This window comes from Poecilia reticulata, chromosome 2 (assembly GCF_904066995.2).
Source record: "Poecilia reticulata chromosome 2, P_reticulata-male-v2, whole genome shotgun sequence".
In the NCBI taxonomy this organism is placed as follows: Eukaryota; Metazoa; Chordata; class Actinopteri; order Cyprinodontiformes; family Poeciliidae; genus Poecilia; species Poecilia reticulata.
Window position 1 is genome coordinate 29,512,176 of NC_088831.1, and position 17,078 is coordinate 29,529,253.

Consider the following 17,078-nt stretch of genomic DNA (forward strand, 5'->3'; position numbering starts at 1 on the left):
TGGCAAGCTTGAGAATCCGTGGCCGATTGAATTTCCTCCTGAAAAATACAATTCTTTTAGCATTAATGACAGTAATTTTATACAACTTTCCAATGATTTATCGGGGGGGGGGGAGTCACAAAGCACTTTTTTTTCTTGTTCCTATATTTGAATGCTAAGACTGCTTGGACATTTTCATCTTTAGATTTAATAATAGTTCTATTTTGTGAGTAGAAAAAAAAGAGTGATTTAAGAATCTGGAATTTCTTGCTAACTTTACCAGATATTTGTGCTCCAAAAATGGTTTAAGAGATCTGATTACTGTAAATTATATCAATTTATCTCTGTTGATCCAACAAATACTTATTTAAAGCACCATTTACAGGTGAAAAGGGGATTTTGATCAAAATCCTTCTAAACTGCCAACATTTTAACACACAAGAAACAATAAATGTTTGAATGATACATCTTTACTGTACATATGCCAGATGCTAAATTATTGAATATTTCTATGAATAACTGGTGTGATTATTATTATTATTTTTTTAGGAATTAGTTGCTTCCCTTTGCTATGCTTGTGCTTAATTCCTGTTCTTCCGTGCTGCTCTGAGAACTTTTTCAGTTTTCCATGGATTTAGTGAGTCTCGCTGGCTTCCCTCAGCTCATGTAATCCCTCACTGACTCATTGATGCCGAGATCAGAGCTCTGTCGGGACCTACCATCTGTTGCAGAATTCATTGTTCTCTTTGTGACTGGAAATAGTTCATTCCTGGCTGCTTGTTTGGGGTCATTTTCATGTTACAGAATAAATTAAGCACCAATCATTTCATGCTTCTGCTTGATGGAATAATATTGGAGCATAAATATTGGAACAGTTCTGTGCATTGCATGCTAAGGGGTAGGAATCCTCAGGTTGCATCTCGCTGCTGAAGTGATATTTGGTTACTGTGGGAGAAAAGCTCAGCAACGGAGCCCCGTATGTCAGTGTCATGTTTAGCTCATTAAGTGTGCATTAGCAAATTAACACATCAGCCAGATTCATTGCAACATTAGCAACAGAGAGCGATGGTACAGTCAGCTACCTGATAGATGGGCTCACACACCTCTGAGCAGTTGTTTGTTGTTGTCCCCAGAGTGTGATTCAGTTTTTTTCTGCCTGTCTTGATACAAGTTTCAGGTCAGCACTGGTCCATACTGTCTAATACCTTGGGACGGTATGGACCAGTGAGTCAGAACTAACTCTGAAAGGTGGGAGAACAGCAAAGAATCTGAGCTGATTCTCCTTGAGTTCTGCCATTTCAGGTTAGGCTGTATTTTTCTCTTTGTGTTTAGTAAAAACTGAGGTTTTAATAGAATTTTAATCAGGTTTTATCTGTGCAGAAATTGCCAAATTATGAAAGAATTTAGACTTCTCCTCCAAGGTTGAATTACAAAAAGACCAGGGAGTTTTTTTTTTCTTCTTTTTTTAATAATTGGTTTGCACAACAATTGAGAGCAACCAGTTTTACTTTTCCTTTCTATATTTTGCATTGTGAGCAGCTGCACAGTTGCACCAAATAGTTGAAGCCAGTTTTACCCTCAAAGCAGAAATGATATATTATTAGATTTCAATGTATTAGCATCAAGCGCAACTCACAGCTTTATTAGCTCATAGCAGAGCTAATAGCTCAACCAAAATGTTTTGACACTGGACTTTATTTATTCTTTATGAAAGTCCAATGAAAACACAGAAAAATCAAAAAAGGTCAGCAAATAAAATGATGACTTTTACTTTGCATCTTTTTTAGAAAGATTTTGTATCTGTGACAATCTTGCAATAATAAAAATATCGACCTGCATCAACTACGTGTTCAACTGACAAATTACTTCCTATTAATCGGTGTGTGGGCTGTATACAGACAGCAGGCCACAATAGTGAAGGTGTGGTTAATTCACAATGTCTGTGCAGTAACACACACAGACACAGGGGTATTTAGTCAAACATGAGTCTAAATGTTAAAAAGGAAAACCTTGTCTGACCTTAGAATGGATTAAGGAGCTTTAAAAAATAAATGGTAGCTTTATTTTTAAAGCTACCATCAGTAGTTCCTTGATGAGCATCTTCAACATCTCACATGAGACTACTTCACCCTTCATAAAATAAACACTTAAACCTGAACCTGACTTAATAGGGCATAATCAGATGTTTTATCTGCCATGTCATTTTTGAAATTGTAGGCAGAGCTACTACTACAAACTACAGTGAGGGGACTCTGCACCTACATTGCAGTTTGAAGGGACAGTGTTAGAAAAATGGTAAGGAAATTAAGGTGATGGAATCATGAAATCACCTAAATATATTCATATTGACAGTTCAGCATAGTCAACTTCATTTTCATATAATAATTCAGCAGCCTTAGAAGTTTTGAACATTTTTTCAACATCTTACACTCCTCTTTGATGGCTCTGGAAGTTTTGTTGCTGTCATGTTGTTTGCAGAGGAAAATCAGGTAATATCACAACATGGGAGACGGTACACATCTGGCAGCAACTCATTGATCCTACTTTAAAAACAAATCCAGGGGTCCCGAGAGGCAGGCTGATTCATGTTCTTGCCACAGCCAGGAACATGAATCGGTGGAGGAAAAAAAATGTTCTCATATGGGACGTTCAAGCACAAAAGAGATTTGGATAAATTCTAATTCTGATTGGTACATAGGAGGTTTCATTATGCCTTAAAAAAAAAAACAACTCTTACGTTCTCCACAACATAAATAAATAAAAAAAGCATAAATAAATAAATAAAGCATCTGAAAAATGTGAGTGCCTTGGCTACAGTTTTTGCCCTCTCTGACTTTTCACTGAAAGGTGACTGGAAAGTTGTTCTTTCCCCCCTTTCCTGAGCCAATTACCTCTGAGTATCTGCAGACGAGCCAGCAGGAGGTGCTGGTATTAGCTCCAACATGTGTTGCACAGTACTTGGCCTACAGTGTTATCCACTCAACTTGCTCAATGCTAGTGTTAAGTAATAATTAGAAAAAGCTCAAGCGTTTCCACTAACTTCCTTCACTAACATACCACAGGGAAATTGTTACCATGGCAACCAGTTTCAGTGCATTTCTCCACACAAACTCGCTAAAACTGGGTAAAAATAGACAGGAAAAATGTTGACCTGGTCATATGGGTGTTAATAGCATCAAGATGTTATGGTCTAATTTTGACATAAAATCATGAAATCATGTATCCTGACTTGTATAAACACTTCATCTTGGTGCTCAAACCAGAAACTTGTGGTGTGTACTTCTCTGGGACACTTTGGTCCTTTTAGTACCAGCTGAGCATGCCAACCTAAGTATTGTCGATGACCATGCCCGTCTTGTGTTAACCACATTGCATAAATCTTTGGATTGGTACTTTGAGCAGGCTGCTGCACTATGTCACAAGGCTTAAATGATCTCAAACTGGTATCCTGAGCATGACAGTGAATTTACTTACAGCGACCTCCACAGCCACCAGATCTCAACCTATCAGAACACTTTTTGTAGCTTGGTGGAATGGGATGTTTAACTCATCTGGTTAAAACATAAACAAAATAAACAGTACAATTACAATAGGCCTTTGCAGTGCTTCGCTGCTCGGGCCTAATAAAATTGTGAACAGGTGCCAAAAGTCTAAAGTGACTACGTGATGCTATCATGTTGATATAGACCATAGTCTCTAGAGGAATGTTTCTGGCACCTTGTTAAATCTATTCAGTGAATAACTGAGATAGTTCTAAACTATAAAAAAGGTCCAACAAGGTACAGCAAGGTTTATTCAATAAAGTGTCTGGAAAGGGACTGTGTTATTAATACCAGCTTGCATTTTCTGCTTTGCCTCTAATGTATTGAAGCTCATTCACATAAACATTATGCTCCCTGAAATTGATTCACACTTCCTATGAATCAAAGGATTCATATAGGAATTAGTTTTAAGTATTCAAACTCAAACATTGGGTTGTGTTGCAACCTTCAATAGCTGCAAGTGTTTTGTTCAAAAGCAGATGTTTTCAGAAATGTTTACATTTATTCCAGCGAGAAGCAATAAAGAATTAATTTAGAAACTTTTGCATGACTGCCATTAATCCCGAGCACTGTTCTTTTTGTCTTTATCAGCGCTCTTGTCAATTGAATTATTGTTCCCTGGTGCAGAGGAAATGTCAGTTCTATATGTCTCGGCTCTGGCATTTCATGCTCATTACAGGCTGAATGATTTTCAATTAACTTGAGATCTAAGCACAAAAAAAGGCTTTGACTTGGCTCTAAGTGTTAAATTGTTAGGACAATTCTTACCTGTTTTTTCAAGGACAGACAAATTAAAGCTATATAGAAATGCCTTTTGGCTGAGCTGCATGCTGATACACATCCTGTGGCATAAAGTCCATTTTATGAGGCTTGAAATACTCAAAGGAATAGTCATACAAGGTACAGTGCACTATATTAGTTTTTATTTTCTTTGCATATGTTAAGGTTAACACCGTGTATCAGCTCCACTGACCAGAGAAGCAGAGATGTTTGGAAAATTAAAATTCATCTATTCTCTGAGAGGAGCATTCCCCTCTAATGTTGCAGGAGATAACACCCACTTGTTAGAAAAATTCAAAAGTATGAGAGAACCTGAACAAAAAAAACATGCCAATCCACATTAAAGCAAAGCTTTAATTCACCTCATCTGTAATAAGAGTGTTGCGCTGAAAGAGGCTGGCATAGCCAGAGGCAAACTAAGATATATGCGGTATAAAAGCATGAGTTTTCCTCATAAATGTGAAAAAAATAAAATAAAATCAGAAATGCCTGAAAATATATTCTACTTTTGGATTATGGGGAAACAAAAGTGCACTGTTCCACCTTTTCATTTCTATGTGTTTCAGTTTTATGTTTGGCTCTGTTTCTTGTTAAGACCCTTTTACATAAAGGGCAAAAACATCCTTAGACCAAATTTTCATTTCTGGTTTTATTGAGTTGCTCATATTTTTACTGTACTTTTTTTTTTTTTTTTGCTAGAAATAACATTTTTCGTAATGGACATTTTAAAGAGCAGTTTAACCCCCAAAATTGTATTGTAAATTCTCTAAAAAAATACTATTCAAAAACTACACTTACGACAAACATATGTACTAATTTTACCTTAATTCAGCTTATGCACAACAAGGAGGTTATTTGAGTTACAGTCCAGTTGTGATACCTGAATAAATACCACCTGAATCCAGTATTTTTAAATCCAAAATGCTTTTTATGTTATTTTTGCTCATCTTCTTGAATAAACACAAATAAACAAGGTCGTTTTTCTAAGTTTGTAATCACATAATAACCATCATCATGATCCTTTCTTTTATTCAGTCCCTTTTTTCAGCTGCAGAGCTACTGACTGTTCCGCTCAGTAGTGAGAACACTAATAATACTCTAATAATCAACAATCTACAGTCTACTCACTGCAGATTGTTGACAAGGGGGGTTCATGGGTTCAATAGAGTTCAGATCTATCAACTCTTTGACCTTTTTTTAGATAGGAAATGTTGATGAGATGGTTTGATAATCTGCTACAGTCAATAACAAAATTACTCAAGAATTTAAATTAAACACACTTGACAGATATTAATTACTTCACAATTAAATGGAGTAAATTTACAAACTCAAGTCAGTTCTTGAAATGTTTCATGTTTCATGGTATTTTTGATAATTAATTTTCCTGGTAGAGCTCTTGCTCTTTGTGTTTGGAAGACCTCCTTCCAAACACAGCTTGGAAGGAGCTTGGAAGGAGGAGCTTAAGATAACCATCGTAAATCTTAAGCTCCTTCCAAAGATTGTCCGTCAGATTCTGGCAGACACTCCAATTTGTTAAAATCACTTCCTTCCAGAAGAAACATGCTGGTGAAATTAAATGCAAAACTGTCAGGTGTGTGAATAACTTTGGGCTTAACTGTTTGTACAAGTTATGATCAAAATGCGCAATAACCTTTTGGGTTATTAAGTACCATCAACTAAAATATGACATGCGACATCCCAGGACTATGAAGACTGGACCAGTGGCTTCGCTTCAATATCGGATGCAACAAAGCTTCCCAACTCTAAATCCTAAAGTTAATCCCAGAATTATTCATGCCCCAGGTAAACGTTGAAAATAATGTTTTACCATCGTGTTTCTTCTGACTAGAAGTCACTTTAAGATTTTGGACTGACCCTTGCAGGAATCCAAACTTTAATCTGATAGAGAATATATATTCTCTATATTCTCTATCAGAGAATATAGAGAAATGAACCCTAACGATTAATTTCATTAAGGTGATGGAAATGAGGCCTTCCAGACTCAAAATGAAGTTAATTGGTGAAAACAATCATCAAAAGATTAGTACAAACATGCACAAATCTGGTCAACAACTGTAAGAAGCGATTGTTTGCTGTAGCGCCACTCAGGGTTTTTCCACCAATTTTTGGGAAGGGTAAAAATCATTTTTGGCATATTATGCTTACAAAAACAGATGGTTTTATTTAATTAGTAGTCATTTTACATTGTTTTATTGATATTTTGAGATGCATATATCTCATTATCTATCAGAAACAAAATTTTTTCAGGTATAAAACATGTATGCTATGTCATGTCCGTCACGCATCGTGATAACAGGAAAAACCTAAACACATTTTTAAAGCCATACTGTGATTTTCACTTTGTTAACTTTATATTGTTTTGAACAAATCCAGCCTGAACTACTAATTAAAAGCACTCTGCTGAGTAGCCAGTTACTAATCCATTTTTTCCCACAGGAGGACATAATCCTTGCTGACTTACCCTAAAACTTGCTTAGTGCATAAAATATTGAAACAAAGTTTCAAGCTGTGGTGCTAGTGTACTTGCAATTTATATACAGTACCCCTTTACAGTACCCTGTTACATAGAATGAACATGCATTGGAAAAAGTAGGCCATATTGAATTTGATGCAATTAAAATGGGATTAGATTCTTATTAGATTAACTAATTATTATTATGAACAGCTGTCCATCTGTGTGCCATATCTGAATGTGATCAGATTTCCCATGTTTATGTACAGCTAAGTCCTCTGGGTATCCAGTCCATGGATATCTTTTATACTCGTCGCTTAGATCATGTATTCCTGTTTCTCTTTTATCAGTTCAACATCTGTGTTGTTTTTCTTGAAAATTTCAGGCTGTTTTAACCACTGTTTCTGTTATTTGCCACCCTCCTTTCTCCTTTACGGCCTCCTACCTTCCAGGTGGTTTGCATATCAATCACAAGGACTGTTGAAAAATATTGTCTTCTGCAGTTCTGACTTTTATTTGTCTTTTCTTTTTTTTCTGCTGACAAGTTTCTGATTCCTGTGATGATTTTTTATTATTAATTTTTTTTTTCCTCTGGCACGCTTGCAGTCCTTTGAAAGTCTGAAGTGAACTGGTCGACTCTGCCAGCCTTTAATATGCTTGTATATATATATTTTTTTCCTGTCTTGTTGCGCTGGTGTTTACAGGCTTTTATTATTCCCCCCGGAGAAGCATGTCACCACTGGAAGCAATCTGCATCGATTCTATCTGCTCATTTCTTCTTAATTAGCTGATTTGTTTCACTTGGTAACTGGATCCTGCTGCAACCTGTTTATTTAATTTCAAGGCAGCAAAACCTTCCCTTTGTGGAAACTAATCCTCATGAATAAAGCATCGGCTACAAAGGATCACTTAACTGGTCAGTCAATGGCCGAAACTCAGACGGCACAAACAGCTTCTGCTTACAAGGATGCTGGAGTGTTTACATGAAAAATGTAATTTCTCTAAATCCCATCCTCTTCACCATAAGGATGTAAACCTTATGGATTGATGCTGGTTAAGTGCATCTTAACATTTGTCTCAATGGGTTCTAGCTGTCTTGGGACTCAAATAAATATTTCTGTTTTGAAAGTGATTTCTGACAAGAATGTAAAACTGTACAATTTAGCCAATTTACATGCCGTATTTTTAATAACTTAATTTTACAGATGACCCTATTTCTACATATTTCTTTGTGAGGAATATATATTATTAACTCCTGTGTGGATGCTTTTTTCTACAGAGAAGCCTCACTGTTGAACATTATTTCTCAACTGAAGAAACTTGTTTGTAATATTTTCAAGGATTACTTTAAGCCTGAACCTAACAGAGGTATGAATAATTTTGAGCCGAAGTATAACTCTAGAGTTTGCACGGTTTATTTGTATTTTTTTTTTTTTACTTAACATCTCTGTAGAACATCAGAACAAATACTAAAATCTGCATGTTTTTATGTAATTCCCTTCATCAGCTATTTACCACTGATCATACTTAGAAAAATCATGCCACAGTTTACATATGATCAATGTGCATTGATAAAAAATCTTTTTTGCCAATAGATTGTAGAGGCCCACAAATACAAACACTACTGTTAAAGCTGCAGTGTGTAACTTTTATAAAAACATATTTTCAATTATGTTGACATTTGTTGATACTTCCATGGAACCAACAGCTCAATACATAAGTAAAATAACAATCCTAAATGTGCTGCTAGTTTTAAGTTTTCTTATTATTATAATAAATAAAAAAAATGTTCACTCTATTTATTTATTTATTTTGGCTAATAATAAATGATACAACTGTTGCCTATATCTACATAAAGGAATAGAACAAGGTGAATTTAGCACTTTTTACCCCAATACATACTAAACAAAACAAGGCAACTCAAAATCTACACATCTAAGAAGTGGCAGGATTAATTATTTCACAAGATATGTTTTTTATTTATGTACTATTTAGTCTAAATAAAGTGACTCTAAATTAATTTAAGGAATGTGCTCCTTTTACTTCTTCACTGACTTTTCAACTAGTGAAATAACCACATATTAAGAGATGTTTCTGAATTCACCTACCTGTGAAATATATGGTTCTCTTCTCGTAGCTTTGATTACATAAGTCGACCAGCCATTACATATAAGATCATTTCCGCATGCTTTATTTTTGTGGAGAACATCTAATACTACTTGCTAATACAGAGTGCAAGGTTAGTCCAGAGGCTTGCATCTAAAGACGGCTTAAAATTCAGCAAACACAAGCAAGATGGCATCTGCTTTATGTGCTGAATATCAAACTGGTTTTAGTAAATGAACAACATACCTGTAATAAACAAAGAAGCATATTTAAGACAGAATAGATCAATATTTTGAGGATAAGTGTAAAATTTAATTTATTTTATGTTTTTATTTGTTGATTACATTCATATTCTAACATATGGAGTCATTTATTTACTATATGTGATGCAAAGAAAAATGGTAAACAAACATTTTTGGTAGTGATTAATTATACATTTGTGGGCTTTGCTGCAGTAATTCAACATTTTCAGGGGGAAAAAAATATGTAAAGCCATTCCCTGTCAGCAGTCAGTGTCTGAACCTCTATGAAATCTTGCACGCAATTACTGACATGATCTGATCCTGAACAGCTCATTAGTGCACCACCCTATTTCTGATGCTGCTTTAGTTTTTGACTTTACATTACGAGTCACACTTGCTGTCTAGTCTGCTGGGTTTCTCCCGTTCAAAGATTTAAGGGAACAAAGCAACAACGATTGGTCATCAATTTTTTTTCAGCTTATTGTTGTAACCATGCTGTAATCAAAATTTACAAAGCTACAGAAATGAAATAGTGATTTTAAGAAAAAAATATTTGACTTATTCTGCTTCAGTACCGGATCTTGATCTGGCATCATGCTGATATTGATTTGTTTATTATCTGGAATAAAAAAATTAAAAAAAAGACTTTACCCCCGTGCTCTCTGGTCTAGTTCTCATATTTTGTGCAGAATCTTTGCTTGATATGTTATTTATTTATTTTACTTTTCAAAGATGTGACTTCTTTCCTATCCCTGTTCACCCCATGACAGTATGTACCTTTCTTTGCAGCTTGTATTTAACCAGAAATAGCTCATTGAGATTAAAGATCTCTCTTTCAGGCGAGACCTGACCAATAGCAGTTTTCAAAGTTCTCTGCCTCACCATGCAAACTGAATCATTCACACCTTCCTCCTTCCATTCCTGAGCTAGCTCTGCTCCAGTGACAGCCCTGTATGTTATCTGAATCTTCTTTAAAGCTTTCTTGGGAATGCTTATGCTTTCTCTACTGAAATTGAACCTTTTTCCTTGAATTCAGCCACAATTATAAGTAAATATTTAAATTGGATATGATCTTATAGCAGCCTAAGAAGCTATTTAATGCTTTGTTGTTAATTTCATCCACCCTGTTCTTCAAATTCAGTTCAGATATCAGCCTAACGCTTTGCCCTAAGCCAGCCATGATGAATCATTTAATAGCACGGCTAAAATACAGTGCAAATTAGGTGTTTGGGCTTAAATTAACTTTTATTACTCGCGTAAATAGTTTCTTCTGAATACTCTTCATGGCGATTTATGGTGGTCAATTCACAGTAAATACTGACACTCAAAACTTTGTGAAAATAAGTTATTAATCAACTCTCTCTCAGGTTGTGGCCATAACTGTTGATATTTCTTGGATGACTGCACCATGACACATTACATCACTTTTTTTCTCTGAATGATTGTTACCTTTTTAGCACCACAGTAATATTTCTTTCTGGACAAAAGCTCTTTGTCGGCTTCATTTTCACTTGATTGTTCAGTTTCTTGACACAAGCAGCTTTCCTCACACAGGGATGGTCCAACAAAATGCCTGTCAACCATAAACCCAGGTAAAAGTTTAAGTATTGGCAATATTTTAGGTTGAATCATAATTTCAAACCACATCTATTCAGAGCCACATAAAGACAATTACAAAGTCGGCCTTCCACCATCTGAAGAACATTTCCAAGATTAGAGGATTAATTTCTCACCAAGATCCAGAGAAACTTAATCCATGCGTTTATCTTTAGTTGCATTGATTACTGCAACAGTGTCTTCACAGGTCTGCCTAAAAAATTAATCCTCCAGCTGCAGCTGATCCTGAATGCAGCTTCTCACGTTCTGAAGCAGAACCAAACTTGGAGAAGTGGCTTTCGTCTTCTATGCACCACAAATCTGAAACAAACTTCTGTAAAATTATAAAACAGCAGAAACACTGAGTTCTTTTAAATCTAGACTAACAACCCGCCTGCTTCGAGTTGCTTTTGTAGCATAATTAATGAAACGCTAACCAACATTTTCATGTGTACTGACAGGCCTTGGGAAAATTATGTGTTTCAGTTGTTGATTTTTGTGTTTTTATGGTGCAAAGCACTTTGAACTGCCTTGTTGCTGAAATGTGCTATACAAATAAAATTTGATTTGATTGATCTATTTTGACAACTTTTATATTGCTGCTCTTTTTTGTGTGGCTGGTCGTAGCACAGAGTTTATGAGAGCCTGGCACTGCTTAATTAGTTTCTCCAATATCAGCTAACAGTGTCTGTTACACATCTGAAACGTGTCTTCAACTTCTTACAAGGCTTTGATATCCTGACTATAATTAACCCAGTTTTAGCCTAAATGTCTTTGCAGAGGTAATTTATTCATATTATTAACGCAAAACCCTTCTGTGGATTTCCATTATTCACTCTCAAAATGTGGGTGTTTATAGGAATTCTCAGTAAAAGAGCATTTAAATGGTAAATGGACTTTCCAGTCATACTTACCACCCAAAGCGCTTTACAGTACAATACAATTTACTCTTCCAAATGCGCACACATTAATCCGCTGTTATGCAGATCGGCAGGCAACTTTTCTACGTAGTTCAGTTTTTAGAAAGGAAGTAAAACAACTAGAGCAGGGATCTGACAAATCAGGATCTGGAATCGTTTATGTTTTAGTTTCAACTAAAGGAAGTTTAGACTACAGATTAGTAGGCAGATGACAGATAGTTTAAAGCTAACCAGATGGGTTAGTGGTGGTAGGAGTTTTTTGGGGGGAGTGGTAGTAGGACTTGTTGTCATAGTGGTAGTAGTAGTCACACTCGCTGTAATTGTAGTTGTTGTAGTAGTAATACAGGTGATACTTCTAACCCTAGTTACAGTTTAAGTTTCAGTATTTGTGTTGCTAGATGTTGTAGTAGTACATGTCACAGTAATAGCAGTATTGATAGTACCAATATTGGTAGTAGCATTGCTGTTCACAGCAGTAGAATTAGTCAAAGTAGTTATTGTAAATTAGCAATTGCAGGAGCGGTAAGTAATTTCAATAGTAATACTAATTGTAGTGACGTCATTCACAGTAGCAGTACTATTTGGATTAGTTATCACAGTAACAGTAGCAATGGTAGTGATGTTATTCGTCGTATTAGTTGCAGGTGTTACAGTAGTAGTAGCACTAACACTAACTGTTTTATTAGTATTAGCATTTGGTGGTAATATTTGTTTCTTTTTGCCTCCTGTGACCACGTCAATGTTATTTGTTTATCGTGACCTTGTGAACACTATAATTTTTCCTTCCCTCCCTTGTTAGTCTGTCTCATAGCACTATTAGTCGGGTGAAGTAGAGATGAGCAATGCTTTGCAGAATCAGAATTACATTGGAGGCCATTTTTCATTCTGCTAAACTCTTTGCAGCCAAAGAGCCATAAATGGGCCTCTTTACTTTCCTTATTTGTCCTTGTCTACTGGAGGTTACCGCTGGCTGACATAGACTGAATTTAAGTGGACATCAATCTCGATAAAGAGGCAGAGCCCAGAGTTATATTACCTTTTCAATTTTTTTTTCTTCCGTAGTCCTTTTACAGCAAGACAGAACAAATAAGGTTGTTTCATATCATGAACTTAAACATTAAGGTTTAACACTAACCATTTTTTCCTGCTGTAATTTTACATCTTGTCACTTTTAGTCTCCATATTTCTATCCAGTAAGTCCGATTTGTTTAAAAAAAAAAAAACCTTCAGTCCAAAATGGGACAAAATGTGTCTAGTTGCAATGGCTGTGTCATGTTGATAATAAGATTTCCTCTGTCTGGCCAGTGGCCTATCTAAGCCCTGCAAAAGCGACGCAGTAAAAATTTGTCTCAGTGTGTCACCGGTGCCACAGCGGACTGGACTTCATGTACTCCACATAAATGAGAGTCATTAATTCTTCAAGTACGTAGTTTTCAAATGCAATGCAGGAGTACCTCTCCCATGGGAACAAGCCAAACCAATCATCTCTTATTCTGATCCCCCTGCTTTTCTCTTCGCCTCGTCTTTTCTTTCTGACAGATCTATCTGTTTTCCTTCAGCCGAGTAGTTTCATCTGTCTTTTGAGTTACTGATAAGTCACCAGTGTTTGGAAAGATTTCCAGAACCTCTTTTTTTTCACTATCTTTGAATGTAAAATACACATTTATTTTCTTGCTTGTTTCAGTGTAGTATGATCAGCTAAAATTACAAACTAGGCATCAATAATGAAGTCAAGTTAATTTAATTATAAAGTGGCGCTCTGAAACAACGGTACATTTAAGAGTTAAAAATATCATCTTAGCAAATGAAACATCTCAGCTATTTGGTCATGAGGGTCATACAAGATTCTGACAGCCTTCATTTAAAACACCATCGCATCACAAGAAGATTTCCAGCTGTCCTCTCTTTTACAAACTGACTAGGTTATCATGTGATGCAGCATGGAGAAAAATATTTTCCCCTTTGAAATTCTTTTGATTGCCAGGCATGGTGGAGGAATCATGTCAGAAGGACGTCTCAAAAATCAATAAGTTGGATTTAATATGCCACTGCAGATCGTTGAGAGTGGAAAGACGCATCTTTAATCGATTAATTCCAAGATAAAAAGCATTGATCGAAGTTAAAAACGCATCAGATTGTTTTACACTCTACAAACTGACAATTGTATTAGAAACCAAAACACTTGTGCAGAATTTCATTCCGAAAATTTAACTTGATAAAGGAAAAAAGGGGTCTAGATTTATATCCTGGGATGCTGGCTGTACAGTCACTTCCTGCCTCTTCCTCCCACTCTACCTCGCCTCCCCTTGGTCCTTCATTTCACCCTCGCCACAGCAAGCGAGGCAGAGATTCCACAGCGCGTCTCATCCATCTTGCACAGTATGTAAAGACAGCAGCGCAGGAGGTTGCTTTTTCTCTTTTCCTTCTCAAGCTGGAAAATTACCTGCAGATTAAAACATACGGTGTTTTTATTTATTTTTTTGTGGAAACTGTGAAACAAAAACAGCTCTCAACTTTTACCAATTTATACTTTGCATAAATATAGGTGGACCTTCCATTAATTGCATAGTACCTCGTTTAAATGGAGTCTAATGGCACTTGAGTTTTTGCTTGGTTGGCACACATTTGGCATCCAGAAACAGCTTTGTACATTTGCCCATGGGGGTGTAACCTGATATTTGCTCAGCAGAGCTGTCAGCTCCTCCCTGCTTTCTAACTGTAGTTTCATAACATAATTACCTTTACTAGAGAATGTGTGATACGTTTATCTTTTCTTTAGTTTGGAATCAGTTATTTTTTCAAAAATACTGGTGCATCCTCGTACAGGTAACCATACCTTCTGCAAATTGGTGCTTGATATATTCTGAAATGCAATTTATTTAATAGTCTAATTCAGGTGTCTACCTACTGTTCTTGAAAATTGCTTCTTTACAATTGTGGTGCGGTGCAAGCCACACAATTAGTACTGACGTAATTGGCATATTAAGATCCTTGCAAGTATCACAGGCTGTTTGCAAATCACAGTGTAAACAAACAGAAGAGCTTTTTCAAAGGCTCTGAATTCAGCATAATTAGAAAAGAAATGGAGCCAGAGCCAAATGTTTTTTGTTCTTTTTTTCAACCCTTTTCATCTGACATTTACTGTTCCTGGGAAAAAATGAAAATTTGAACAGCTCCTTCTGTTTCTTTCTGTTTGTTTGCTCGGTTGTTTTGTTTCTTGTACGATCTTGCTACCTTATCTTGTTTTCTTTTTCTAATTAAAGTGCATTAAGATCCTATCTTTATGTGTACAAGGGTGGGGTAACTAAAGTTGCAAACTTTTTAAGTGAACGAGCCTCCTTTTTTGGTTTGTGTGCAGAATAAACAAACAGCCAAGGAAGTCAGAGGCATCATGTTAGAAGTCATTGTTTCCGTAGTGTCCAAATGACAGGATGACCTTGTTTAGTTACAAGGTAATTTTTAGTCATTATGACAGCCTGCTGGTGAGGTCCTGTCCTGGGAGGTCTGTGGACAGAGAAACATGTCTCTGCTTCCAGATCTGGAAATTGCTCAGTGGGGAGTTGGTGGTTTGGTGATGTCTTGTTCCCTAGTCATGACTTTCAAACTCAGATCTGCCACTGTAGAGAACATTTCACGTTAATACCTGAAATGTATTAACGTGCAAACAGCACTTTCTGCTGTTTATATATACATATATATACATATATATAAGTATATATATAAGTTTATATATATATATATAATTAAAAGCACTTTAATTCTGTTTATTTGCAACTCACTCAGCTAGCCTTGTGCAAAATCAAGCTAATTTGAAATCCATTCTGTTCACATTTTTTCAGGATTATGAATGCAACATGCTTTTTAAAGCCGTCATTTATGATGCATGAAAGAAATGCGAGGTAATGAGAAGAGCCGTGTGTTTTACAAGCCCTTCCGGCTTTTGTCCAGACAATTTAATAAACCCCCATCCTTCCTGCAGCAGATGTGCTGGGCTTTCAGTTTTTTGTTTTTTTCTTTATTAAATCAACAACTCATCAGCACTTTCTGCTGTTTGTTTACTCGATCAAGTGAATCTGCATAAAATTTCAATTTGCATCAAAAACCAGTCATGATTGTAATGAGTGAGGGGGGAACAGGAGAAGTAACAGTTTTGGCTGTTTGTCATACTGGTTTATTTGAAATAGCCCCCAGCTGTAAGAGGGTACTAACTTCAAACCTGTTCAAACAAACAAATCCTCACATTTTAGATCCTTCAACCAGATGACTGTTATATTGGGAGGATGGTGAATGGAAAACCATTGCTGGTAGAAAGCCAAAAGAAGTTCCGTTTTCCACAAAATGAGATCAAAACAACTTTTTTTGGCTTGCATGTAAAATATTATGTTTGGTTGAAAACTCGCACTGCACATCACCCTGAACATAATCTTTGCTGTGAAACTTGTTGGCACCGCTGTGTTGCCGGGAAGCTTTTACTTTAGCAGGAACAGCGAAACTGGTCACAGTTGATGGGGGGGAGAAAAAGTAGACGGATCTAAATAGAGCAACATTTTGACAGCAAACCTGTTGGAAATGTTTCCAGCTTTATTCAAAGAAGAGTGGAAACATGAAACCCATTCATTTGGCTGACAAATGGTCATGTTTTAGTAACTTGAACCGAATATGTGGTGTTTATCTTGATCAATAGCTTGTTTTACCCATGCATGAATAGTTCTGTATACCACTAACTGGGCTGGCAAAGTACTGAAGTATTTAAAGAATTCCTACAAAAGAGCAGAAGCAGACTTTTTTCAATGTTTGTTTTTTTTTCTGTGTAAGCTAGTGGAGCTCAACATATCTGTAGCTTGAAAACCCACCAGAGGCTTGGGAAGACAATAAAAAGAAAGCCTATTAACCAATTCCGTAACCTTTGGTCTGCTTGAAAAGCACTTTTCAGATCGGGGCAGGACAAATTCACATAAAATAAATCCAACTAATTATTCAAGGGTTGTAGAAATAAAGAGAAAGGCAATTTACATAACTGAGATGAGACGCACCCTGATAGCATTGTCTTTGGGGACCCACATGAAACCATTTTCCTCATCGTTTTCTAGAATAGTTATTTCTTTTCCCCCTCAGTGGACTGCTTAATACTCTTGTGCTAAATCGTAAAAGTATTCATTTGCATTTATCTTATTTTCCATATTACATACGATAAAACCAAAAATCTTCAAAGTTACAGGACATCGTGTGATAGACAAACTCAGAGAAATTCACAACTATGATATAGAATAAAATAAATAAATATCTGACATGTGCTGTGCATTTGCGTTCTGCCCTTTTGCCCTGAGATTCAGTGCAACCAGTTGCCTGTGGAAGTCCTTTAATTTGCCAATAGGAAACTATCCATCCAGGACAAATCCAGTTTTTCTGTGAAAGCCTCTGAGAGTTATTGGAGAAAACT

General features: G+C 36.1%; 1 protein-coding gene across 3 annotated transcripts in view; it reads left to right on the top strand.

Annotated features, from left to right (window-relative positions):
• Positions 1-17,078, top strand: part of LOC103458997 (glypican-6-like) — a 110,451-nt gene that overhangs the window by 58,509 nt on the left and 34,864 nt on the right. The gene's annotated exons all lie outside the window — the stretch shown is intronic.